At 38.2% G+C, this 26,478-nt stretch overlaps 1 long non-coding RNA gene across 3 annotated transcripts in view; it reads left to right on the forward strand.

The window, feature by feature from the left end:
- Positions 1–11,511: 11,511 nt before the first annotated feature.
- LOC120324231 overlaps positions 11,512–26,478 on the forward strand; it is a 30,878-nt gene continuing 15,911 nt past the window's right edge. Inside the window, exons 1-3 of one of the 3 annotated variants that reach the window (XR_005565366.1) lie at positions 11,512–11,913; positions 13,391–13,482; positions 22,231–22,679. This is a non-coding gene — a long non-coding RNA (uncharacterized LOC120324231). Of the gene's footprint in view, positions 11,914–13,390; positions 13,483–14,315; positions 14,806–22,230; positions 22,680–26,478 lie in introns of those variants that run through there. The other 2 variants (XR_005565367.1, XR_005565368.1) reach the window with 2 other exon arrangements.

Below are 26,478 nucleotides of genomic sequence, written 5' to 3' on the forward strand. Positions count from 1 at the left end.
TCTGTTCTTACTGACATTTCTTGAAATCCATATGCTGCACATAAACCAAAAAGACAGCAAAGCCTTGCTGCAAAAATTAAAGCTCTGTGTATGGAAAGGATGCTGAATTTTGAAAAACGGCTTTATTTTAGCAAGGACAAGTTTTTATTTCGTCTTTTCTGGACACATGGCAAAACCTAACCCTAAGGGAAATCATTTGCTACAGCTTAGTTTTGTGTTGTATTATTCTCTGGCAAGATTTGTTTGTCAGTTTTAAAAGCAGTTTATAAACCAGTCAAGTAGATCAAAACTGGAAAGCTGAAACGTTCTTAAACATTCATTGAGTGAGACGTTTTTTCCCTTAAAACAAATCCTCTTTCCTTTTTGTTAGCTTGACCAACACAGACTTTTACTATAATGATAACTGGAAAAAAAAAAGGTAATCTTTTAAGCTGAAGTTGCACATGTCAGCTGGAGTGAACCATTCCCATAATATTATTAACCATAAGCCAGTCTATAAAACAATGCTATGTTTCTCTGCATGGGGTGTGCTAACTAGCTTCCAGTTTCACTGGGTTTAGCCTATCTTAATTCTCCAATGATGTAAATCTTCAAGTAGTGCCTATTTCATTTTGAGGGGTGTTTTTATCACATCACATCTTTTGTTTTATTGCATCTTTTTTCTGCTCCTCTGACATTCTGTCCCTCTGTAGGTAACTGTTATTACCATGTTTATGGAAGGCAAAGGCACAAACTGTGTACTGTTAGAAACTTTTTAAAACTTTTTTAAACTTACCTGAAATTTTTTCTGCATTAGCACTGAATCTAAGAGGAAGAAAACATTTTTGGTGATGAGATCAGTAAATAGAGACATAGTATCTAATGAGATTCACATCAGCACACTCAGGTAGTTAGGAACTGATCCAGACCACTCCTACGTATTTCTCATGATTCTCTATGCTGTAAGTACTGTACTGTGTTTTAAGAATCCATTAGCAAGGGGAGCAGCTTACACAAGCTTTCTATCAAGAATTAACTATGGTTGAATTTTGCTATTTCTCCTTTCTGTCTCTTGCTAGGTGTTGAGTCTTCTTTGCTACACACCCTTACCTTTTCACCTTACCACGACATTCACTGATCCAGGAGCTTTAGGTAGAGCTCAGTCAGACCTTGGCTCTCAAGCCCATGTCTAGAGTTGTCCTCTGTGTCCCAGCCCTCTTTGGCCAGCACTGGCACATTTTGCCTGGGGCTGCTGGTGGCTGAACTCTATATTTGATGACATGGTGGAAAGAGGCTTAAAATATTGCAGTAGGTGCAAAAGTCAATGTGTCATTGCTGATGCCTGTAAATCCTTACGTCAGGGCAGCGGTATGACGTGCCACACTGTTTTCCTCCACTGCAGGCCATATATAGCCCGTTACACTTTGATCTGCTCAGCAAAACAGAATGGATTCCTTTTGTCTGTAAACAGCAGCTGGGTGAAAGGAAAGGGTAATGGAGCCTGAAGGTATTTGATGGATAGGCACTGGCTTTGAATATATTTGCTGACCAGATAACAACCCATATATATATTGCCAATGTCAATTTGGTCTGTACTTGTTACTGCTTCTAGAGCACAGTTGTGGTATAAACCAGTCTGCTCTGATTTCACCTTGGGAGATGAGATTCGGAGGGAAAATGTGGCCTGGCTAAACTTGTGTTGTGCCTTCCTGTGACCCTCTTGTCATGTGAGCTATTTCCAATAAGACTGCTCTTGTTCTTAGCAAAGAGGACATATTCTTTGGTGGGGACCTTGCACGTCCTGTTACTGTTCAATGTGGATTTTTGCATTTAAGAGGTTCCAACTATGCAAATGGAGCTGGTTTGTGCAATTCATCAGATGCAAAGCTGACTTAAAATGAGCATATGGAGGCGTATGAAAGGTTTGTGCTGCAGTTAAATGTGTCTGAGGATCAAGGAGGAACAAGTAATTTAGAAAACCTACTTGCACTTTAAAACATCTATTCTTGATCTGGGGCAAGTGTCCATGAAGCTTTCAAGATAGCATCATCTCATCCTACCTTATCCCACATTTCCTAAGCAAGTGTTCATGGTTCACATCTGCTTTATTTACTATCTGTTAAATTTACTGCATTTTTATCATATATTAGAAAAGAAATATATCTTCATATAAACATGTGGTTTAAAAATGGGATTATAATCCCAGGGCCTTCAAACACTCATGTTTCAGTGAGTAAAAACAGACTTTCCTGATATATTTTGCAGAGCAGAAATGGTTGTTACATGCCTCATACTGTATAAAATGATTTAGAGCAGTTCTCTCTTTGACCATTAAATCACATACTTAGTAACAAGCATGGATTGTGAATGCAAAATTCGTTAACTCTTACAGTAAAGTGTAGAATGTGAGATATATTAAAATTCTTAGCATACCAAAGGGTGTGAACCAGATTTGGAAATATGATAGTGCTTTTTAACACCTCTTTTAAAATGAGGCAGATGCAGAATAATCTAATCAAGATGTATATCCGAAGTATGGAATTAAATCTATTCTGAACCCAACTTCCTGCATTCATGAACTGTACATCCATGAAGCTCTCAAATAAAGCAATGTTCAACCCACGTTTCCTCCTCTTAGTGGGCAGAGAAAATGTGGAATATTTATTATTGTAACAGTACTTTGTCTTTTTGTGTACTGCATACACAGTCCTGTGGTTTTGCAAAATCCTGCTTTAAATGTGAACCTTGGAAGCAATTGCAAGGGCAGAGGCAAACATACCATCTCATGTGCCTTCACATGAACTCAGCTGATTATGTGTGATTATAAATGCACTGTTGATTGTGGTGGAGGGGCCAGGCCTTGTGAAGGCTTTGTGGTGCATTGTGGATTTGCAAATGCAAAGTGTCTGAAACCTCTTGCAGCGACAGTGAGACAGCTGCAGGACACAAACACAAAGTAAATTAAACACATTCCTCACCTTTAACATAAGTTTGGTTTGACCCTGGTTAAAGCAGATTGAAACAAGGCAAGCTCATTCCTTAGCAGCCAAAGTAGGAAATGCTAGGGTAAAAGGCAAGTTTACCACCTAGAAGTGGTAGGGGGAAAAGACCTCCTTTTGCCTTAGCAGAAAAAAAAAAAAAGGAGATGCATTCATTGCTTTCTGTCCTTTTCTCTGTATCATTTACCTGAAGATCTTTCAATATTACGTAGTTCACTATTATTCCTATGGCTGAAATTTCATTTAACTTTGACTGGTTCTAGTTAGACATCTATAGCAGGATTCAGTTGCCTAAACAGAGACCTGTAGTGCCATTTGAGATGCCCTACCTTTTGTAAGGTACTTCCATAAGGCTGACACAGGACCTAAGGCAAATCCTTGCTCCTCTGGGGCAGCAGTGGTTGTGTCAGGGCATCTCCCATGGGACTAGACCCTTACATTTAATCCACAGCCTAAACAAATTGTCTTGGCTCCTTGTGTGATCAGAGAAGAGAGAGATGGGCTTCTTCAGAAGATGGTTGTATGTGTCTGAGGCATCAAGACAAGTCAGTCATCCCTCTAAAGTATTTGTCTGTTATCAGGGGGTCCACGTGACAAGGTAAGTTTAGGATTCTAATTTGTGGCTGGCAGAAGTTAGTTATGATAAATCTTGTCCTTTGTGAACAAAAAATATGGAAATCATGGGCTTTTAATGTAAAGCATTTGATTTCATAGTATCACTAAGTTTTATCACTTACAGATGAATTGTGGGAAGTCCCAAGGATGAAAGTAGCTAAAGCTCATGTTTAATTAAAGGTGCAAGTGAAAATCTGAATTAGATTTTTTTTCCTAAAATTAGTTGGTATTTAAAGAAATACAGTAAGACTTTTATTTGTTTAATGAACCAAGGGAACTTTACTCCACAGTGTAGTTGAAGGATATACATATCTTTTTATATTAAACCATTCCTCTCTGTTTTAAACTGGTTTGTGAACAGTCACCTGTCTAAAGTAGATTTGTTGCAGTTGTGATGGTCTGGGGATACAAAGGAAGCATAAGTAGTAAAAGATAACATTATATTATCTTTTTATTAGACCACTACTTTAGCAGGAGAAAATAGAGGAGTATTCAGCACACAACCCACTCCTTTAGGGTCTGCAAGCTTCTCTGTTTTTTCCCATTATTTCAGTACAGCTATTAAAATATACTACTCCCCTTACAAGACTAGCCTCATTTATTATTGTCTTAAGGAATGCAAATCTATTAACAGTGGAAATGAGGTAAGGAGGTCAGTATCATGAACAGAACACAAGATATAACCTTTAGAGTCGTCCCTGTCCCACTTCAATTAGAAATAAAATTATAAAAAGATTCCTTTGACATTCTGAAGCAGCATAGGAAACACAGCAGTGCAGTTTAGTGTGATATAGTTTCCAATGCCATTCAAATGCTAACAGATTCTGAGATTTGGCCAAGTTATTCAGCACAAAGCTCCAAGAGGTGGGAAAGGATTATTTATCCCTCTGTCATATATCTTGACACAGTGGATACACACATCCCCTACCAGAGAAAAGTCCCTTCTATGTCTTAGGGTGCAAGGTGTAAAGCATAATGAAGTCCCAAACTGGAACTTTCCCAGTTATGTAAATATAACTCCTGGCTTAAATTTATATCACCTTTGTTTACCCTTTTAAATAATTAGACATCATCACTTATACAGAATCCCTCACTGTAGTTCTAGGAAATTTTGGAATTTTGAAACAAAGTGAGAGTGGAAGCAAATATATTTCACGGCTTTGAATTTAAAAGCTTTTAAAACCAAATTTTACAGGAGATAAGTGACCAGCTTTTGGGTTAGCTCTGCCAATAAAGAATTTACAGCTGAAGAGGCTGAAGGGGTTACCTTGTAAGGCTCATTCTATAACAGTGAGAAAAGCCTGTACAAAGCCATCTGTAGGATATTAGACATTAAAATGAGATTTAATTAGTATGAAAGTGGCTTAATAACTCTCTGTTGTGTTTGGGATCTATAGTGTTTCCTGCCCCTTGGCTGTTTTGACATTAGTATTTTGACTCTGTTATTTTAAATACGTGCAATGATAATGTTATTTTCTTAATACTGGAAAATCTTGTGTATAATGGTCACAACCTACTAAAATGCATATTTATTACATTTGTTTCTTCCCTATGTTTCTTTGCTTGCTTCCTTGCACATGTGAGAACATGTATGCATAGCTTCTTTGTTGGATTTCTTTTTTATTCTTTTTATAGACTACTTTATGGTGGGTTATGGTCTGCCAGTGGTCTCTGGACCACAGAGTGAAGAACATTTTGAACCATGAGCACTGCTGTCTCTGTGTTGTGGAAATGCTGGAAATTGCAATTTATTTTGTTAAAGTGAATTTACAACATTATTTGCTGTAGAAGAACCATAGTCAACTAATACTAGGATTTATTAATAAAGGAGACAAGTTTGTAAGGTAATTAACAAATGAGATAGGATACAGTCTGCTGGAAATGGCTTATCCAAGGACTTCTGGAGGATTTGATGCCATATTTTTCTGTTGAGGTACTAATGATGAGGGTAGATGAGAGATTTCCTATTGCCCAGCCTGGAGGGTCTGAACAGACAGGGATGGAAGATCTGCATAACCCCCTGGAACTCACTGCAGTGCTGGGCCAGAGCAGCCGATGTGTCAGATGGCTGTGATTGCACAGGACCCCTATTTCAGTGGGCCATTTGGTGTCCCTGGACTCTGTGTGCTTAAATGAGAGTTAACCATAGCTCCTTATTTTAAAGGATGCCCTGGGAATACTGAATTAATTAATTATCAAGGCAACATAATGTTCCTAGCCATACTATCCAAATTAACTGTTGGTTAATGTTTGATTCTGTTGTAGATCTTAAACTGAAGGGTCTATAATGCAAGGTGCAATAAAATTTATGATGTTGTCTTGATAAAAACTACCAACATTTTCCAAAAGTACATGTGTTTGTTTTGTCAGCTTTGAATCCACAGTATGAAAAGTAATTTTTTGCTTCATGAATTGATTAGTTTCTGTTTCACAATGTGCTAAATTTTTTATGCTGACCATAAAATAAAAACAATCTGATACTATGTGTACTGAGATTTATACCATTCCACATTAAAGGTAAGTATAAAAAGTTAAGGGAAAATTCGATGTAACTTCTTCTGGAAATACAAAGAGAAGTTAAAAAGATGAAATTTATTTTATTCAGAGCTCCACAAAATACATGATTTTATCTTTCATTTTGGTGAATAAAATTGTGTGAGCCTGATTCATCTAGTCCCTTAAAGAACAGTTTATGTTTTAGAAAGTGGTAACTTCACAAAAAAGTGGATATGGATTATTTGAGAACTGTTATGTCCTGAGAGATTCAGTAGAACGTGTTCTCACACTTGAGAAATCTTGGATTAGAATATGACCAAACATTTAATGATCTCATTCTCCATCTTCATATCCCAGTTCTTTCAGTTTATTGCCATTTGAAGAATATTTTCTGTCAATTTGTACATTCAAATGCTGCATCTGAAAAACTGTTTTCCACACATAAGGAAACTTGGATCTGAATGATTGATTTGCTTAAGGCTGAGGTTCAGATCAACACTGGTAAGTATTAAAAGGCTAATTGTTTAGATAACAGATCAATTATAAAACTGGTTCCATTCTGTTAAACGCAGAAATTCAGAGATTGCTTTGAGATATATTAAAACCTATAATAATTTAAATTTTACAGAACAAATGGAAGGTATGGGTATGCCTTATGTACTGTGTCTTTGAGGGCAGTAGTAATATGCAGTTGAGGTGATGTTAAAGATGGCATGTTAAAGAAAATATACCTTCCCTAAAATGTGCCATATAATAAAACATTGTTTATTATTCTTTATATCTGACTATTTACATGGCTATTTATATTTATTTATATTGCTGTTCCCATAGAAGAGAGCTTGTCACCATATCTCAAGAACAAACCTTAGAGAATAGTCCCTGCCATGGAAACAATTTGAGAAAAGTCACATATCTTTATTGTGTAGCCTTTTCAGCTGAGATCAGTGCTGTGCATCTAGAAAATCTTACAAATTCATTAAAAACAATAATGTATAAGAATGTTTTATGTGCAATAATATATAGCATTATGAATAATGTAATAATGATGTAAGTTTTCTGCTTTTGTTATTATTTCCTTGCTTTCTCAAGCAGGGACATCTGAATTCATTGATTTTTGAAAGAATGTTGCTTTTCTGGTGAAGTCTCTCCTTTACCATGTAGCTGTAGTCCTTCAAGACATCAGGAAAAACTCTCTCAGGGCGTGAGAATTCATTTACAGCCCCTCTGAAAGGCTGCTTTAGGAAAATCTCTCTGTAACGCACACGGGGAACAAGCATAGTACAGGCTTGCTGTGGCAAGAAGGGGTCAAACCACGGAGTAGTGACTGTGCTCATACAATTTCTCTTATAGAAGTCTGTAAGCTTTGATCTAAGGATGGTATGACTATTTGTCTTATATGGAGATATATATATATATATGTAGTAACCACAGCAAATCTGCTGCTTGTATCTGAATGTGCTAAGTTAGCAGTTCAAGCAAATTATAAATAATTAGGATAACAGGTTTTCATTGCGCATATATATATATAACCTTTGTCACATTTTTGTGACCTCAGTCAGACAATACAGTGAAATCTGAAGAAGTATTGACATGAGTTGTGTATTGCTTAGGTAAAGTCAATTTGCTGTCTTTGGGAGAAGTTAATAAATTAGACCAATGGCCACATGATCCTAACACATAATCTGCTCATAGCACCTGAAGAGCACTGTCCTTCTAATCCATGGTCCTGTTGACAAAGGTAAAGTCCAGCAGGAAGTTTGAGTTTCTGCAGAATCAGGCCTTTATTATGCAAATAATAGGTTTTTCCTATACATATATTTGCATTCATACATTCACACACACATATGTAATAAGTTATTTTACATTTTAGAATGCTTGAAATGGATCATAACTGATAAAAATACGATAGCTACTAATACTTTTTATGTCATAAAAATCCATTGGCACCAAAAAGATCTTTTTCTCTTATTGCAATTTCTTTGTAACAAACATAACAATTAAAATATAGGAATCCTCAACAAGAGTCCTGGAAGATGAGAACAAACGTGTTTCTCTGATCTACTGACTCTAGAGAACTCAACAGTGATATTGCAGCTGCTGTTATCCCCCATCTTCATCCAGATCTGATGAAGAAAGATGTAAGAATCAATGATTTAATGAGCTGGAAACAAACTTTAAAAATCAAAGTGAACCAATTATAGTAAAATGCTGAATAAAGTGATGGATTCTTTACCTCTTGATATATTTAATCGTCTGGATGCCTTCTGGAATATATTGGAGCAAACACTGGCATTGACAGCAATATAGAGGTAGGATAGGGAACTGTATGTTTATTTTAGAGACCATATTAACTAATCTTTGACTCCTGCAGTCATGAACATTACTTTGTCAGAACAAAGAAAAGCTCAGTTGCTTCTGGAAATCCATCACCATCTGTGAAAATGCACAGTAGTACAGCAGAAAATATTACAGTACAGAGCACCTTGTTCTCTTTCACAACTGACTGTTCCCATGTATCATCATCAAAAACTCATGGGCATAATAGCAATAGCAGGAGTCAGAACTTAGCATAGCAAAACAATGGTCTTGTGGTCATGACTAATAAACTACCTGTATCAGAGCATGTGAGTCACATCCTCTCCATTTAGCTTGGCAAGATAAGTGGTTGATTGCATCACAGCAGCTCCCAGGTAGCCAGCAGAAAATAAAAGAAGGTACAAATTGGTCATCATCACCACCAGAGTAACTTTCTTTTTTTGGTTGTGCTGAAGGTGTCAGCAGAGCTGTTTTTAGGTGAAAAGTAATAGACCGTGTCATGAAAGGCAAGACTGGATGTAATTGCTTTATTTAAAACTTATGAAATCTGAAAGGTAGCATCAAAGTTGTTAATTTTTTTCAAATAGCAGACATATTCACAGTCTGCTCTCATCAAAACTTTCATAGGCTTAACGCCAATTGCTACTGGGCTGGTCCTAGCAAAAGCTATGTCTTGTTCTTTAGTGTATGATTTGTGCAGATCGAGGAGTTTTTCCAGAGAAGTTATTTTTGATGGTGGAATGGGTGGTTTAGTGACTTTTGGTCTTCATGGCATTGCTAATGAGATAAGGACTGTTCAGGCAGACTTGAGATGGCTCTTTGTATCCCATTTTTGGGATTAAATTTTGTGTATTAAATTTTTATGTATTCTCTGTTTTGGTTTTCTTGCCACTGGCTGTGGAACCTGAACTCTTCCAGTGACAGCTCTGTCAGCTGGAGGTTGTTGGCTGCACCTGCCTTGTGCAGTGGGGCACAAACTCAACATTGTGTCAAAGTACCCACGGTACTTTAAAGAGAATTTCCTCTAACAGGAAAATCAGGTATTTATCCTAACTTCATGCACTCCAGCAGGGCATCCCTGGAGAGGGAGTGAAAGTCTGCAAGACTGCATCAGTACTTGATTTGTTTTCATTGTCTACATGAGCATGGAGTTTTTCAGAAGAGCCAAGTCCAGCCACAGAATAGTCAATGGTGCAGGTGCTTAGGGTATCCTCTAAATTATTCCTTATCCTATAAACAGTACTCAGTCCCCTTCCACAGCGCTGTTCTTTTGACCAAAGAAATAGTATACTAGTATAGAAACAGTTCCAGGAGCTTTCTAGAAGTGGCAAATTTTTGATGGCTTCAGTAGTATGTTCATGAGTTACATATCAATACATTTGCTTTACTCAGAGCCTTTACTTGGATGCAGCTTGCAGAAGTAATGGTTGTTGAACACTGTGCCAAATATGTTTGAATGATTTACTTCTCTAAGGAACTCTGTATTTATACACAAGAACTGAGTTTTCCCATAATACTTCAATAAGAAAAAATGCTATTTCTCTGCTTGTTCTCCAGCTGTAAGTTGCTAAAGATGTTATTTGCAAGTCTGTGTATAACTCATGCCTTTAGGAAAATTTTCCCCTCTTTCTTCTATTACAGAGCTGAGAAGCATGGAAACAAATGAAGAATTCATTTGGTATCCATTCACTGCTACTCAGATATTCATTTTTGTAACATTCTGCATTACTTCTTAAGGTTTGGGATTCATTGCACTAGCAAGAGCTGTTGTAAATACGCTTTACTGAGTATTTGTTATCTTGTGTATGGATTTCATATGCATAGATGCACAGGTAATATGCCTGTGTATAAATTATGACTGAAGTATAGATGCCCTGGTATTTGTTCAGATACTTGGAAATCCAAGAAAATTCATATATTCCTGTTACTATTATTTCATCTCTTTCTATGACTCACAGTGGCTTGTTGTGAAAACAGTATATATTGCTTAGGCAGCTATTGCAGGAATGAGCTAAAAGTGGATCAAACAATGACCATCCTATCTAAGTGCTAAATAGAAAATAAATGTAGCCTGGTGTTTGGGGTTGACCCAGGCTGGATGCCAGGAGCCCATCAAAGATGCTCCATCACTCCCCTTGGAAAATATAATGGAACGCTCATGGGTCAAGGTCAGGACAGGGAGAGCTCTCTCACCAGTAACTGGCACAGGCAAAACAGACTTGACTTGTGGAAATTAGTTTAATTTATTACCAATCAAATCAGAGTAGGATAATGATAAATAAAAACTGAATCTTAAACCACTTTCTCCCCACCCTTCCCTTCTTCCTGGGGTCAGCTTCACCTCTGAATGCTCTACTTGCTCCCCCAGTGGCACAGGGGGATAGAAATGGAGGTTGTGGTCAATTCAGCACATGTTTCTGTTGCTCCCTGCACCTCACACTCCTCACACTCTTTCCCTGCTCCAGCATGGGGTCCCTCCCATGAGAGACAGCCCTTCAGGAATGGGCTTCTCCAGCATGGGGTCCCTCCCATGAGAGACAGCCCTTCAGGAACGGGCTTCTCCAGCATGGGGTCCCTCCCATGAGAGACAGCCCTTCAGGAACGGGCTTCTCCAGCATGGGGTCCCTCCCATGAGAGACAGCCCTTCAGGAACGGGCTTCTCCAGCATGGGTCCCCCATGGGTTCACAAGTCCTGGCAGCAAACCTGCTCCAGTGTGGGCTCCTCTCTCCACAGGGCCACAGCTCCTGCCAGGAACCTGCTGCAGTGCAGGCTTTCCATGGGGTCACAGTCTCCTTTGGGCAGTCCCCTGCTCTGGCATGTAGTCCTCCAAGGGCTGCTCCACCATGGACTTAAGTGGGCTGCAGGGACCAGCTGCCTCCCCATGGGCTTCATTCACCACAGGCTGCAGAGGAATCTCAGCTGCCCCACCTCCTTTTCCACTGATCCTAGTGTCTGCAGTGATGTTTCTCACATATTCTTGCTCCTCTCTCTGCCTGCAGTTGCTGCTGTGCAGTTTTTTTCCTCCTTTTAAATCTGTTATCCCAGAGGTTTTGCTGTAGTCATGGATGGGCACAGCGTTGGCCAGCAGTGGGTCCATCTTTGAGCCGGCCGGCACTGGCTCCATTGGACATGGGGGAAGCTTCCAGCAGCTTCTCACAGAAGCCACCCCTGCAGCCCCTCCGCTACAACACCTTGACACACAAACCCGATACACCTAGTTAAGCTGTATTTTGGTAGAAGACAATATTAGTGTTGGTCTCTGGTCTTTAATTTATTTATTCTTATTTTTCCAAGACATTACACTTCAGAGAGGTTCCCTCCATGTGCCATCTGTTTCCTTGCAACTGGGAATGGTAGAATAATTTTCTAAAGAATTGCTGACAAGATGTGGCAGGGGAACAGTAACCCATAAAGACAAGATTTCTCATTAAGTCACTCAGCTCGTCTGTGATACAGCAAGCTCTTGATTTACACTGGTCACCTCTGGAGCAGGGAGAACAGTGGCTGGTAAGTTACATTTTTTATTGCACAGGCTAATGGTGAGGTTCTTGACAGTAACTGGGATTGCTGTCAGATCAGTTTTCATGGCACAGACACACTTATCTAAGTGAGATTATTCTAGTTAGACAGTTTATCATAATAACAGATGTCACCATAGACACCTCTTGACCTTAGTTACTTCATGATGTCTTAATGCTGGCTGGCTGTTGTCATATAATTCCTTAGGCTTTTGCTAGGAAAGGCAGATGGACCACACAAGGCCCATCATGAATTATAGCAGACCTTCTTTTTGGCCTTGTGGTACAGATCTTAAATTTTCTTTTCTATATGTGCCTCCTGGTCTTCTCTCACGAGCAGAACCTTAGTGCAGGTTGCTGCTTCTGCTCTTGCTGAGAACCAGTCTATGACATACTGGCACAGCTGGACATGTCAGCCAGCTGACAGTGGTTGCAAACACACAAAGGAAATTGCTCTAGAACAATTTAAAAATTAAATATATGCCACAGAAGCTTGGGTGGGATGCAGAGGGCAAGGAATAATAGAGTAGAAATGAGAGACACAATCACGGACACGGTGGTTGGAAGGGATGCTGCAAGTCACCTAGTCCAGCCTCCTGCTTAAAGCAGCACTATATACCTTGGAAGCCTGAAAGCACAGGGGAGCATACATAGGTAGGAAATACACCTGGACTAAAACAGAAAAAGGAGATGTCCTCTTCCAGTTGAGGAACCATGTTTTTCCACAGTAAAATGAAAATTTACTTCAGCTTCTCCTCACCCCTCTACTTCTCTACATTAGTATTTCACAACAAATACCATCTGTCTTTTCAAGAGGGTCCTAAAGGTACTTGGAAGTACAGAGAAAGTTAAGTCTCTATATAACATGAAAAAAAGAATAATCCTATACAATGTTAAAAAAAGAAGAATCCATGATAATTGTATAAATCATTAGCTGGAATAAAGGACTTATTTTTCCTTCACTGAAAAATGACAGCTGCTTTGCTAGTTTTTTATTCTTAGGGTATAAGGAGCCATGGGGTAGAGATCTTTTCCCACCTTACACAGATCTGAGTAAAGAAGTGTTAAAACTCGTCAGCTTTCAAGCAGAATCATGTTTAGTCTTGAGCTGCCAGGATTGTCAGGTGAATTTGGGTTCTGTAGGTCTGTGTGCCCCCTGGCTTAGCCACTGCTAACGGGAGAAAAACAAATGAAAAATCTAAGGTTGGAATTTCAGTCCAAGCCCTGCACAGACTAAAAGATGTTCTTAATTTCATGTAGAAATGTAGCTAAATGATGTCAGGAAGTGATTCCAGCTGAGTTTATGTGCTTGGAGGAGCACTTCCTTAATTATCCATGCTGAAAGTTGGCAATGGGATGCTACATAGTTTTTAACAAGAGTGACAGTCTGCTACTTGTCTTACCTGGCAGATATGAAAAGTAAATATTTTTTCATAATGTTTCACTCTGCATTTTGCTTTTAACAGTGGTTATATTACCCCATCCTTCTCGCAGATGGTCTGAGGAAAATGTGAAAATACAGCTGGAGACTATAAGAAAATCAAGATCACAGCCCAAGGTAGAATATCTAATCAAAGTAGCTGTTTGGTAGACAAAAGGGTACATGCCTCCAAGCAGTGAGAGCCCCAGCCCTGTCATGAGGTGGATGTACTGACCCACATGAAGGTGTTCTGCTTTGCTTCCTGGCAATGCACATTTGCTTTGGTTTTGTTGCAAACCCTCCAGTTGGGATCCTCTGGAAACAGGAGCCTAGAGGAACAGCATGATTGGCTTGAAAGATTATTTTGTTGTGATTGCTAAACCAGCTGCATTCTTCCACTAGCTCACCATGTCAGATTCACATAAGCACGCTCCAGTGCATGATTTAAATTGAAAGCTATAGGGGTAGCACTGGAATTAAGATAAAGTGTCTAAAGAATGGATTAGTAACAAATTATTTTTGCCAACTGTTGACTTTTATTCAGAAATGAAATGCATAACTACCTATTTGGAAATACACAATTCTAACTTGTCCATGAATGCAAAACCTGTCTATGTAAATTATATACGGATTGTTCAAAACCAAATTCTCTCTATGGCTTTGTTCACTTGTTTTTGCAATCCTGGTATTTCCGGTGAATCTGTTAAGGAAGCCTCTGACCTGAAACAACATATGAAATAAGAATACATAAAAATTGCTCCATACTACTGAAATTTAACTATCTTCAGCTTTTTTTCATTGTGGACACAATCATGGAAAATTTACTGCTACTTACGAAATCACAGCTATGTGGATATTTGCAAGTTACATGAGGTCTCTGCAGCCTTGAAATCATCATTCAGGTGAAAGTTTAAGAATAAAACAGTGGTCACTGATGGATCCTTTTGCTATTTCTTACTTGTCTTGCATAGGCAATGACAAGGCTAAGAAGAGCAGTTGGTGATTTCTCTTCATCTCTGTGCCTGGGCCCCTCGTCCTGACAGGATCCTTTTCTACACAGAAAGAAGGAAAACTACTGCTGTTACAAATGTGCTCATTGAATCAGATTGATGCTTTCACTCAAAAAATATTTGCATTTATTTGGATATTTTGCTTGATGTATTTTTACCATCTGTATTGGTGGATTCATCCACTTAAATACATGCAAAGCTTATACGCACTGAGGTAAACCCCCTGTAGTGGTTTGAACCAGGTTTTCCCCCTGAAGCTAAGAAAAAGTGATAACCCCCAAGGGGTGGTGACACTGGAGATTTGAACCAATCTGTGCTCCCGCGAAATATAAACATACCACAACCAGGCCAGAAGAGACGAGTTGTAGCTGGGTGGTAGAAGTGGTAGCCATGTTCTGACACCATGAGGAAAGGGGATCTGAGCCCCTTCACACTGCCCTTCATCTTAATAAACAAGGTCCTTTTTATCCTATGTTTTGTGATAATTATCAAATGATAAGGAAATAAGGACAAATGTCTGCTTTCTGAGAACGTGCTGAATAACCAACTCAAGAAAAAGCAGTTTTGAAGAGAGATTTGCAACTGAAAGGTCACCTGGCAGTGTGCTAACTTGTTTAATGAATGAGGAGTAAGACAATTTAACATGCTTCTCAAGGATTCAGAAAAGAAGCCTAGTGTTCCTCTGTGTCTGGTACTATGGCATTGCATTTGGAGGCCTTTTAAAACAAAGATGTAACATTACTTATGCAAAACTATCCCATTCTGATGTTCATCACAAAGAGGACTTAGAGGGTACATCAGAGATTGACAGCGGCTGGAACAAACATTTATGTAGAAAGCTCTACCTCATACCTAATATGTACATTGATAAATGTATTACAGCATTAGTATATCAGCAGATCTAGGAGTTTGGGCTTTGAAAGCTGCTGGAGAGAAGGATTCTGTTCTACTTAGCACCTCCACAGCAGAAGGATTCTGAATGTTACCTTTGGCACTTGCTGAGGCATTGACTGGCTCCCACTTTGATAGTCCATGCAAGACAGAAGATGTTTTTCCCATGCTGCAGCTTCACTTAGGTTCTCCCAGTCCTTCAGTTTACAGTGAGGAATCTTAAAGGGAGTCACTGTTTCCTTTTACAAGGAAATGCCTACAAGAGATTTACAGTGCCTTTCTCTCAGGTATTTATTTTTTTTTTCAAACCATTTTCTCAAACAAATGGGGCAGAGAATGTCTTGCTAAATAACAGAATAGAAAAGCCTTAACCACAAGCACAGCTTAAGTGTGTCTTATTCACTTAAGTTCTTGTTCCAAGGTAGAGACTTTTGCTTGAAATGCACCTCATTAGGTTGATCTTGAACATCTTTAATGAGCGTTTCCTCATCAGATGGCCCCATGTGCTAGTTTGATTGTTGGATATGAGGACTGAGATTGCTTGCACTTTGCATAATACAATTACAGTTGTTTGCTGAGACCAGAGCTATAGTCTTTGATCATTGGCTTCTCAGTGGCAGCCCCAGTTAAACTCTTGTAGAAATACTCCATAGAAATTAATCTACTGCCAAATATTAAGAGCGAACTTACATGGCTGAAGCAGAACTTTTGAATTTATTGCAAGGGAGTCTTTCAGAAATCAAGTCTATATAGAGCCATGAAAGATAGAAAATAAGGTAAAGGAGCACACCTCCCATGAACCAGTCTTTTGTATACTGCTTAAAATCCTATTTACTATAGAAAGAAGTATTGGCAGCTCCCACTGAGTTTTCAGAAGAAAAATAAATAAAAGGGTTGAATTAACAACCATGGTCTAAATGATACTATGGAGAGTATTTGCAGTTTGAGCACTGTAGAACTTTCTGTATACAGTATTTTCTTCTTAGTTGTTCCACTGGGTGGCACAACTCCTACATTGCCTTTTCCAAAGATATCATTCAGTATCTGAATATGTTAAATTATTTTACTCTATTATTTTGTGTTGACATCTGCAGCCTTGAGTTCTGATTGCCAGATGAAATAGGGACTTAAAGTAACTGGGATGGAAGTGCCACTACATTGTCTTTAATCCAAGACAAAATCCACACCCTTTAGGGTGCCCCCACTGCTCTGTCCGCCCCCCCCCCCCCCCCCCTTCCAAATAGTGGTTATCTGACTTTGAACAAAATCTAATATGTTAGGAAAACAGGTAAATCAGACCTTAGAGCAAATAAAGCTTTCCACAAAGTACTTTGGTTTCCGGACAAAAACCAAAATGTTTACTTCTTTCATGGGAACTACTTGACAACCTGTATTTTAAAAAATTCTTCTGAAACCCTCATGCTTCCCAGAGCAGGAGGATAAGGAAATTGTCCTGCATTTCAGGTGCATCCACCCACAGTCTTTTATTAAATCCTCGCCAATGGTGAGGAAGAAATCGAGACCTCCAAATCCTGCCTGCTCCGAGGAATGTCACTTAGAACTCATGACAGCATTTCTCACCATGGGATTGCCAAGCTGATGAAGAATATCTGGGTTTGGCCTTCAATGTTATAAAAATGTTCTGACAGACTAAAAAGGCCCTGTTGCTTCTCAGCTTCCCTTATTATTTGCTCTTCAGTTCTTCGTCTCTTTAAGGCTTTTCCTAAAAAATAATTTAAAGAATTAATTCTGTGATGTTTAAATGAAGTATTTTGTAATAGTGACAGGGATTGTCAGGTATTTCTAGATGTTATCCTCTATATTTGTAAGTCAGGTGCCCAAGGAAAATATTTCCATAGTGTAGCAGTTGTCTCCCTGTCAGTTCTGCCCCATCTCCACTTACTTTTGAGCCCAGGGGTTAATTCCAGTGAAACCTGAAAGAGGAACAGGTAGGACTCTCAGAGATGCCTAAATGGATACAAAATTTGGGAAAACTGGCTCGTGACTAGAGAGAGCTGTACACAAATGAAGACCCTCCTGGGAGAACTCACACATTATATGTAACATTTGGTTATAACTAATCAGTCAAAATGTACCTGACCAGCCAGTTAGCATTTGTGCACTGTCAGATGAGCTGTAACTCTGCTTTCGAGCTGTCTCTTGCAGGATGCAGCTGGAAATATTGCTGCAGGAACTGGGTCATGACAGTAGGGGACAAATCTATAAGAAAACCATTTCATTAGTTATGCTACTCATGCAGCAACTAATTTTAGAAGAAGGAAATGTCTTACTAGTCAGGTTCATATAAATCTTTTGTGCAGGAGGCTTATGCTTTTATCTTTAAATACACTATGTTTTTCATTTTCAAATAAATATATTTGGGCTTTGTAGATTCAATTTTTTTTTGCCAAAATCCTGCTACAGTAGGGTTAGATCCTTTGTAACTATAAGAGGAGCAAGACTGTGAGGGTATTCTATATGGCAGGTGACAGCTCCAGAGCAGTAAATCAGGATTATGTACTGAAACTCATTAATTTACCCATATAAGCAAACTTCTACACTTCATTTTTGTGTCTAGAGTGCTTCAACTTTTCTGCTTTCTTTTTAAAGCTACAACTGCTGTGCCCCCAGATCTTTATACACATGGGATAAATTTCTCTTGACTTCAGTGGAGTTCTACCAGCCATAAATTTTGCTTCTGGCCTTCTTTAGGATTTAAATTGTGTATGTTGGAAGAAAATGTCAGATTAGACTCAGGAGAAAAAGAAATATGAAGAATACCCACATGTCTGAACTATGGGCAGAAAAAGAAAAGTGAGAACTGGTGCTGGATTATTTTCATTTAAACTACATTTATACTTGCTTGGGAATTCAAATGCGGCTTTATCTTTCCCAGGTTAAATAGATATCTGAAGTATTGTTTGGGATGGCAGACATGTAAGAGAAAGCTGATTGAAGTAGAAATTCTAAGCATCTTTTACTACAAAGTGTGTGTGTGGGGTTGTCCTAAAATGAAACATGCCATTTTTAGGAAAAATAAGGAAAGTATTTTTAAAAAATCAGGTTTTCCATACTTAAATTTTCCCCCATTTCTAAGAAAGTCTGAAAGGATAGCTTTGACTTCCTTTTACAGAAAAAAAAAATGCTACAAATGTGAATTATCTCGGCAAAGAACTATGGTTTCTTAATTGTATTTAATATTTGTGTTGCTTCTGCTGTTCCAATTATACTGATGTATCCTGATGCAATGTCTATAAATCAACATCCTTGCTGGCTCTTCCTTTATTAGTTCCCAGTTCTGCTGGAGCTCTTGCTGAAGAGCTGGGGCTTTGCAGAGGCCTTGCCCTTGGTTAGCTTGTCCTTGCAGATGCCAGGCAGAAATGAGGCTCCATGAGGGTTCTAAATGAGAAGGGAAATGATGGAAATGCAGTTGTTGGGACATCTGTGCCATGGTGAATGGTTAAAGGGGAACTGAGGGCTAGGGTGGATGACACCCTAACTCACAGTGAGTGTCTTTGAAACAGGAGCTTGGCTGGATTGCCAAGGGATTGTGATTAGGAGAAGAATGTTTCCCCTGTGGGCACACGAAGGCTGTAGATACTGTGCACAACCTTGTTCTTTTGAAAGCAAGACTTGTAACTATGTTTGGATGTTTGTGTGAAAGGGAGAAGATCTGTATGAATGAGAGCCTTCTGGTAACATGAGTCCTCTTGTTGGGCACTGACAGTGAAAAACAGGAGACAAAGTGGGTTGCCACATGTTTTCTTTATTCTTTTCTCTTCTTTTCTCTCTTATTCTTTTTCTGAGAGAGAACAGTTTCTTATTCCCTTAATGGCTTTTGCTTTTCAAAATGCATTTTTCCTGCTGGAAAATACCATCTCTGAACATGATGGTACCAGTAGAATCCCCCTTCTAGTGATAGAGATTTTCACTTTGTTTAGGGAAAAGATGAAAAGTATGCCAGCCGAAATACTCTTTCCAGGTGAAGGTGTGTACTCTGCTAACTCACCTTCTCAGCACTTCCATCCTCCTTCCATCCTAGATTCTTCCTTTAAAATCTTTGCTAGCTTATTGCATACAGCAATACCAGTGACTGTAACTTGGGAACTTTTCCTCTACTCTTAAGAAAATGAAACATTTTGTATTATTTACCACAAGAGACATTTTCTTTATGAACTATTATTGAAAAATAGAACATATCCAACAGAACAGCAATGAATGCTCATAAAACAAAGTGAGAGTTCATGATTATTTGTGGCTTCGCATTAGGGTGTGAATTGAATCCTTTAAATCCTAAATTGTTGGGATTTTTATTTCAAGCTGTTTCTCCAGCTCTGATGCTCGCCTGCCTAGCTAGATGCATAATTAGTTTCAACATCAGAAGAACTTCAAATAGAACAGTGCTGGGAACTGGGTGGTCTGGTTCCTTTTAAGTGCTTGCCTACTGCAAAACTGTTACACATAGAAAGCATGGAGTTTTTCCTTTGAATTGTAACTGTACACTCTGGCTTGCACAGGTGGGCTTTGGTATTAGTTATAACAAACAAAAGCAGTAGATGATTAAAAATGTTTTTTTTTTTAAAGAGAAAATTGCACAGCATCAAACTCTGTGTAACAACAATTGTCAAAGTGCTTTCAGTAGCTAATTCCAGGTATGCAATATTCAACAGGGGAATTTGTGTTGGTTACAGATGAAGGAGCAAGTAGCAGAAATTTCATACAGTTAAGAACAACCAATTTTAGAGAACTTTCTAAATGATTCTGAACTGAATCATTAGCTTATGAGTGATCTCTTGGACTGTTCCAGTGTCATCTGTAAGGAAGAAGGGTTTGGGATCCAGGAATGTCTGTCATGAAAAAGTGACTGTTCAGGGTATGTATGTAGGGTATGTTGTATTTGCTGCAAACATGTAGAAGTTTCTGCTATTGTGTCAGTAATACTGTTGTTCTTTAGGCCATCTAGCTCAGGCCTAGTGCAGATAATTTTATCTATATAATATATTTGATGGCAGGCACTTCCAAGCTTAAAGTGTATTTCTCTGCAGTAAAGAAGTAAAGGCACATAAGTAAGTTAAACTATAAAAGCAGAGATGATACAGAAGGGACATGGTGAAGCTTGGAATGAATCCAGCCTCTGCTGCAGCCAACTGGTGGCATTTAGATGTCTTATCTCTTGCATTATCCTATAGAATGCCTTTTAGGCCTGTAGCTCAGCAGAGTACAAAGTGAAGACTGAAACAGGGCTGTGGCAAAAAGTCCATCAAACAAACAGAGGTGGTTGATTCTAGCCATAAAAGATAAGGAATATGGAGACTCTAGTGATTCAGGTCACGTAAGAAGTTGCAGGCAAAGATACAGGGAGGAGCTTCCCAAATGTCAAGTGTCAGATTTTACTGTAGAGAAAATAAGCTTTGAATGATGGATTTTATGGCAATAAGAAGAGCAGAAACACATAGCTTTTGCTGTATGGGTTTTTTTACTGTTTTTAATTAAAAAGGTAAATAAAAGTATTACAGGTGTAGAGAAAGGTGACTGACACGGCAAGATCTGTGCTTACTGCCTGGAGAGGAGTTCCAAAATCAGTCTTTGAAGGAATAAGATGCATCTTTGTTGAGGTATATATTCCCTTTTTAGCGGTGTATTCTTTAAATGAATGTCAGCCCCAAAGTACTCACATTGGCTTGTGGTTTTTCACAGAATTAAAACACTCCAGACTGCTAAAGATCACAAGGATGACTTAAAGAAAAATACTAATATGTAGATCAGTCTCCAGAGGAATAGACAGTAAATGAAGTGGGGGAAAAAAACTCAAGAAGTTTTTGCTGGAGTGAACTCTTTTAGTCCTGAAGTTAGTCATGTAATTTTGTGCTGTGTGTGGATCCAGTGGTTTTCCTGTACATATCAGCTTGCAATACGGGGATAAGAATGACCTAATGCCTGTCTTCTATTTCAATATGTTCACATCAGTTTAACTACCCCATAACTCACAGAAAGATTTTCTCCAGTGATGATCCCCAGTGACATGACGACCCATGGTGTTAGATGTACCAAGTAATATCTTTTGGTATCAGTATATTAGGTAAACCTGATACTTTCTTTATATGGATGAAAGAACCATGAATTCAAGATGTTAAGGTTAATAGGTCAAAATCTAACCTAAACAAAACTCTTAATGAGAATTTTGCCTGGGCAAGGACTTTGGGATTTAGCCTTAAGAGAATTAACAAGGTACATCAGGTCTCGTCACTGCTCTGATTGCCAGAAGCCTGTCTGGACAGTGTCCAGAAATACATTCTCAATCACAGCAGATTAAAGCAGCTAATACAGGAAATGATGTGTACTATTTCACATTGTCTGTTCTGTTATCTGGACAGGTACAGTAATAATCACCCAAAGAAAATATAAGGGGAAAAATGTTGAATTATTTTCATCAGCTGATGTTTTTCTTATATGCTTCTTTTCTGGGAAAGTAATTATTTTCAAGTAATTGTAAGCTGAGTCTTAAAAATCCTGTTACAGTTCTTTCTTCACCTTGGGAATCCTTTATGATTTTTTAAAGCTGCTGTGGATCCCTCCCCCTTTAAAAAAAACCAAACCTCATAAAATGTTTACAAGTCTTGTTTATACTCCCATAACATTTTTCATTATGCTGTGACAGCTTCTCTGAAAAATTATTTTAATTATCTCAAAATGAATCGCACAAAGAGGGAATATGAAAATATAAATCTTATGTTTGACTGTACTTTAATTGCTTCAGCTAATGAAAGAGGCATGAGATATCTACACAATGTGAAAGATAAATTGCATAAATGATATAACCAGTATTTGAAATGTGCTGAATCCATAGTACTCACTCTGCTTCAGTGGGAAGATATGAGGACTGGACCTGTTTTACAGTGTTTGTTTTCTGCTCCTGATACAGGAAGTTAATTTCAATGGGAAACAGTGTTGAAAACACCTAATAATTATCTTTTCTGTTCTCTAGGTCAGCAGCAGGGAGACATTAATGAACAAAACAAAGTAAATTTATGTTCCAGAAGCTGTGGGCCCTCTCCTGCCAACCTATCCACAAGATGGTCAAATAGGTATTTGATAGGTATTATCCACATGTAATAGGTCAAATCTATAGGTCTAACTAGCTGTTCTGTTCCCAGAGCAGAAATTTTTGCCTTGTCACATCCTAACCTTGTGATCTGTGACTGAATTTTGTCCAATACCTTTCATGCAGGCATTTTATTTTTACAGACTTCTGAATTTTCAGCTGTTTAGAAGCTGTTGGTTGAAGGGGATGAATTTAACAAAGAGCAAGGGTATGACAGAAAAACAGTGTTTGAACTGTTACTTTGTCAGGGACTCTTCCACGAACATAATGCAGGAATGCTGCAAGGTTATTAGCCAACAAATCTCTCCTCTGTAGTCTAAAAATATCTCCCAATTGGGTGCCTCAGTGAAATGCCATGTGTTATAAATGGCAAAGCTGATTTCCAACTTACAGGGATAGTGTGGAAGGACTGCAGGAGCTTTGATATTTAGCAGAAAGGTAACGGACATGTTGCCACACACGTAGCCAGCCCTAAGTAATTGTTTTCCTCCCTCAGATTAGATGCTTCTTATCTTGTCATAATGTCATAAGTCAAAATCCTGCCATTGCTCATCATTGTCTTTATAGGGTTGTGGGGGTTTTTTTGCTTTTCTTTATTTTTTTTAATGTTAGGTTAATAGTCTTTCATAATCTTTAAATATCAGGAGCTTTTCCTTTGGTTCACAAATACTGTACTGAGTAGTAAATCTGTGTGATTACTGACAGGCATTAAGGGAACACACTGACTCAGGAAATTAGTAATGATTAGGAGAGGCTTTCCCTTAGGTCAAATCAGCAGTGACAGCACGTTTTTACCATCTAATAGCTGGTTTAGGTTCATAGAGCCCTGGATGCTTTGAATTTGTGTAGCACATTGTCTCTGCTGCTGGAATGTTTCACTTGCCTTGTTTTCAGCAGTAACAGTTTTATGCAGTGTAACAATGGGCCAGGTTTGTCATCAGTGTAAGTCAGAGTGATACAACACTCTCTTATGCCAGCACTTCCTCTGATTGCATATGTCTCTAATACCATGACATGGAGGCATCAAGCCAAAACTGGCAGACTTTTTCTGGAAAAGCTAATTTATGTGTTGTTCATGGGAGATGTGGACATTTGTAATTAATGCTGTCTTCTCAAATCCAATAAAAACATGCAGGACAATTTCAATTTCTCACAGTATGTAATCCAGCAGGGCACACTATGTGACCAGGATATAAAGTGTGTTCATACTCGGATATGTTATTTCTAATTGTTAAATATTTTTCTTCTAAGAATATCTTTTCTAGTTTGGATTTATTTGTCTCTACTCCTCACCTTGCAGTCCAGCATTCTGCTACTTTACTTTATTGCATTAACCTGTGCTGGGCAGAGTGATAATCTGACTATTTGTCACTATGAACCCTCTTGCTACAGGGAGCTTCATTAGCTTCCTCTCTTCCGTGGTAATGGGATCCCTTGGGAGTAACCTCCCACATGCTATAGAAGCAGTGCTTAGGTTGCTAATGGATTTTCCTGTTGTTTTGTTGGTTTCATTCAAATTTCAAGTATTATAAATACGGAGTACATACAGAAGTCAAATGAACAGCAGTAGTTTCAGAGGTTATGTTGCAGACACCAGTTACACACACATTAGAGAAACCAGCTGACTTTTACAATTTTCATTGAATGAATATGAGTAGATTTTCATCAATTGAACATCTACCATGTAGAATTTGTTTCAGGCTGTTGATTCACCTAAGGAATGTTCCACCAATGGGCAGCAACATCTGTATTCTTTGTAAATATTTAAACTAGCTACACATTATTTTCTATTAATCAAACATTTCAGGGCTTTCTAGACTGTAGTTTGGAACAAATAGTTTAGAATCTGTTATTGTGTGTTTTGCTGCTAATTCTGCTTCACTGTAATTGATGTGTTTGCTTAGCTCCCTCCAGTGACTTGATGAGCAAATAGGTCCATGTTGTGTTATCATTCTAGATATTGCAAAACAAGTTACCACAAAAGGCAAGAGCAGTTCTTTAGGTGGTATTACATGTAGCATTCTGCAGCATAATGAGTAAATACTGTGTTCTAAACCCATTGTAGTGTATAATAAACAGAGCATCTATTTACCACATAATTCTGCTATTATTTATTATCAATACTTTCTTAGACTTGGCAGAATTAATGTGTGAATTTCAATATTAAGTGGGAGCGAAAAAGCTCCACACTTCTAAAAGAGCATTAGTATCTGTAGGAGAAAAAAAATGGAGATTCTGAATCTGAATTCATTTCATGAGCTGTATTGAAGATGCTTCTTCGATCTTTGTAATAATATGCAGAAAAGCACTAGCTATGGAAACAAGAAGTATTATACACTGTATCCTGAGGAAAATCTGTGTGCTTTTAGACTGAACAAATTTAATGAGATGAGGTCCATTTGTGAAAATTGTACCATTTTTGAAATACATTGGAAGACAAAAAAATGCAGTTGTTTATGAGCTAAATTGAATCAGGAAACGCTGCTGGAGCTAAAAAGCTAGGGAGAAGTCTATGCAGATAAATTACAGTAGTATTCATAATAGGAACAGGAAAAATGACAGCATAAAGAAAACAGATTAGATATTCAGAGGGACCTTTTAGTCACATTGAAGTAAATGGAAGTTTTGCAGCCAATTTCAGCTGTACCACAACTTAAATATGTCAGAATGAAGCTTTTGGAGAGTTTCTTTGGGTATTTGTCTCCCTCGCTGAAAATACATCATTAAAGACTTTAATTTTAGAGGATTGCACTTTCGGTGTGAAAGATGTTTTGTGTTTTCTTTTTAATTCCCTAATACCCCATCTCAATTCCTTAGGTATGTCAATAAAAAAACCCCAAACAAACAAAAAGTAGGGAGATTGCTCATGTTGAGACACATTTTCAGGGATTATAATTTGTATTTGTTTTACTGTAGAATCTAGGAGGTCCCCTCAGGACCAAGCCAAAGCCCTCATAACATAGTGCCAGTTCCAAAGAATTCAGAGAATATGAGAAGTTAGTATAATACTTCATGAACTGGAGTAAGTCTGAAGGAACTAAAATTCTGGTTAAGCCTGTTACCATCTTAGTTTCACACAAAAAGAAAGGGGGAAAAATCACAAATCCAAGAAATTTTTATTTTCTTACTCGCTTCTCTTTTCTACACTTGACACTTTTCTCCTCTGTTTTACAATCTACTGTATCTTCAGTGGAAAAAGCTGTGGAAGCAGAGAAAAAAAAGAATGAGGAGGAGAGGAAAAATGTGAAAACAAATTTAGATTGTTATCTTGAAATTATAAAAAAAATAAAAAATTGCTAAATAGAAGAAATCAGGTTTCCACAGGGATGTAACCTGTGGAAAAACACAGTTCCAAATAACTCCAGTGCACGGAAGTTGATCTGTAGTAACAAGCCTGATATGTACAGCTGTAGAGCTGGTGCAATCGGGGTTCAGTGTATGGTGACAAAACAGGCAGAACAAGAGCTATTCCCTGACCACCTAGAAGGATAACTTTTCCCAGTGTTTTTATAATTTACAAGTACCAAAGCCAGTTATGGGAAGTGAGAAAAAAGCTAGTGAGGATCTACAAAAAAAATATACACTTTCTCGTGGAGATTTGATAATGTAAGTTCAAACAAGTAATTCTCTGGAAACTGAATGTCCTGAAATCTTGAAACTGGATCTTTGTTTCTTAAAAGTGCTTAATGGTAACATTTCACCAATTTTCTGTACCAGGAATTTTGTAGTATAAACTGTTTCCTTATGAGCTACATAATTTTTCAGTGTGCAATAAAATAACATGAAATACATTGTATTCCTATTAGAACTGTCAGTGAAAGAGTATGGCTGTTTCATGAACTTTAACCCTTTCAGTGGGAATATCTTCTATCTGTTCCTGCGTGGAGGAATTTGTGTGTGTGTCTGTGTGTGTGTATGTATCTATAAACTGTGACCTCTAGTTCTGCTGGAAATATTCATCATTTCACTGTAATTGCCATGGGCCTGCATAATTTTACCCAAACTGAAACACTGTTTAGCATTTCTTGGGTTTTATGCAATCTGTAGTAAATTAAGCAGGAAAAGGTGAGTTGGAGAAGTTGGCTTTGTGCTGTGCTGATGATGGGAGCAGTGCTCATTCTTAACTCTGGT

This window comes from Pipra filicauda, unplaced genomic scaffold (genome assembly GCF_003945595.2).
Source record: "Pipra filicauda isolate LSUMZ 115617 unplaced genomic scaffold, ASM394559v2 scaffold465_size509821_pilon, whole genome shotgun sequence".
In the NCBI taxonomy this organism is placed as follows: Eukaryota; Metazoa; Chordata; class Aves; order Passeriformes; family Pipridae; genus Pipra; species Pipra filicauda.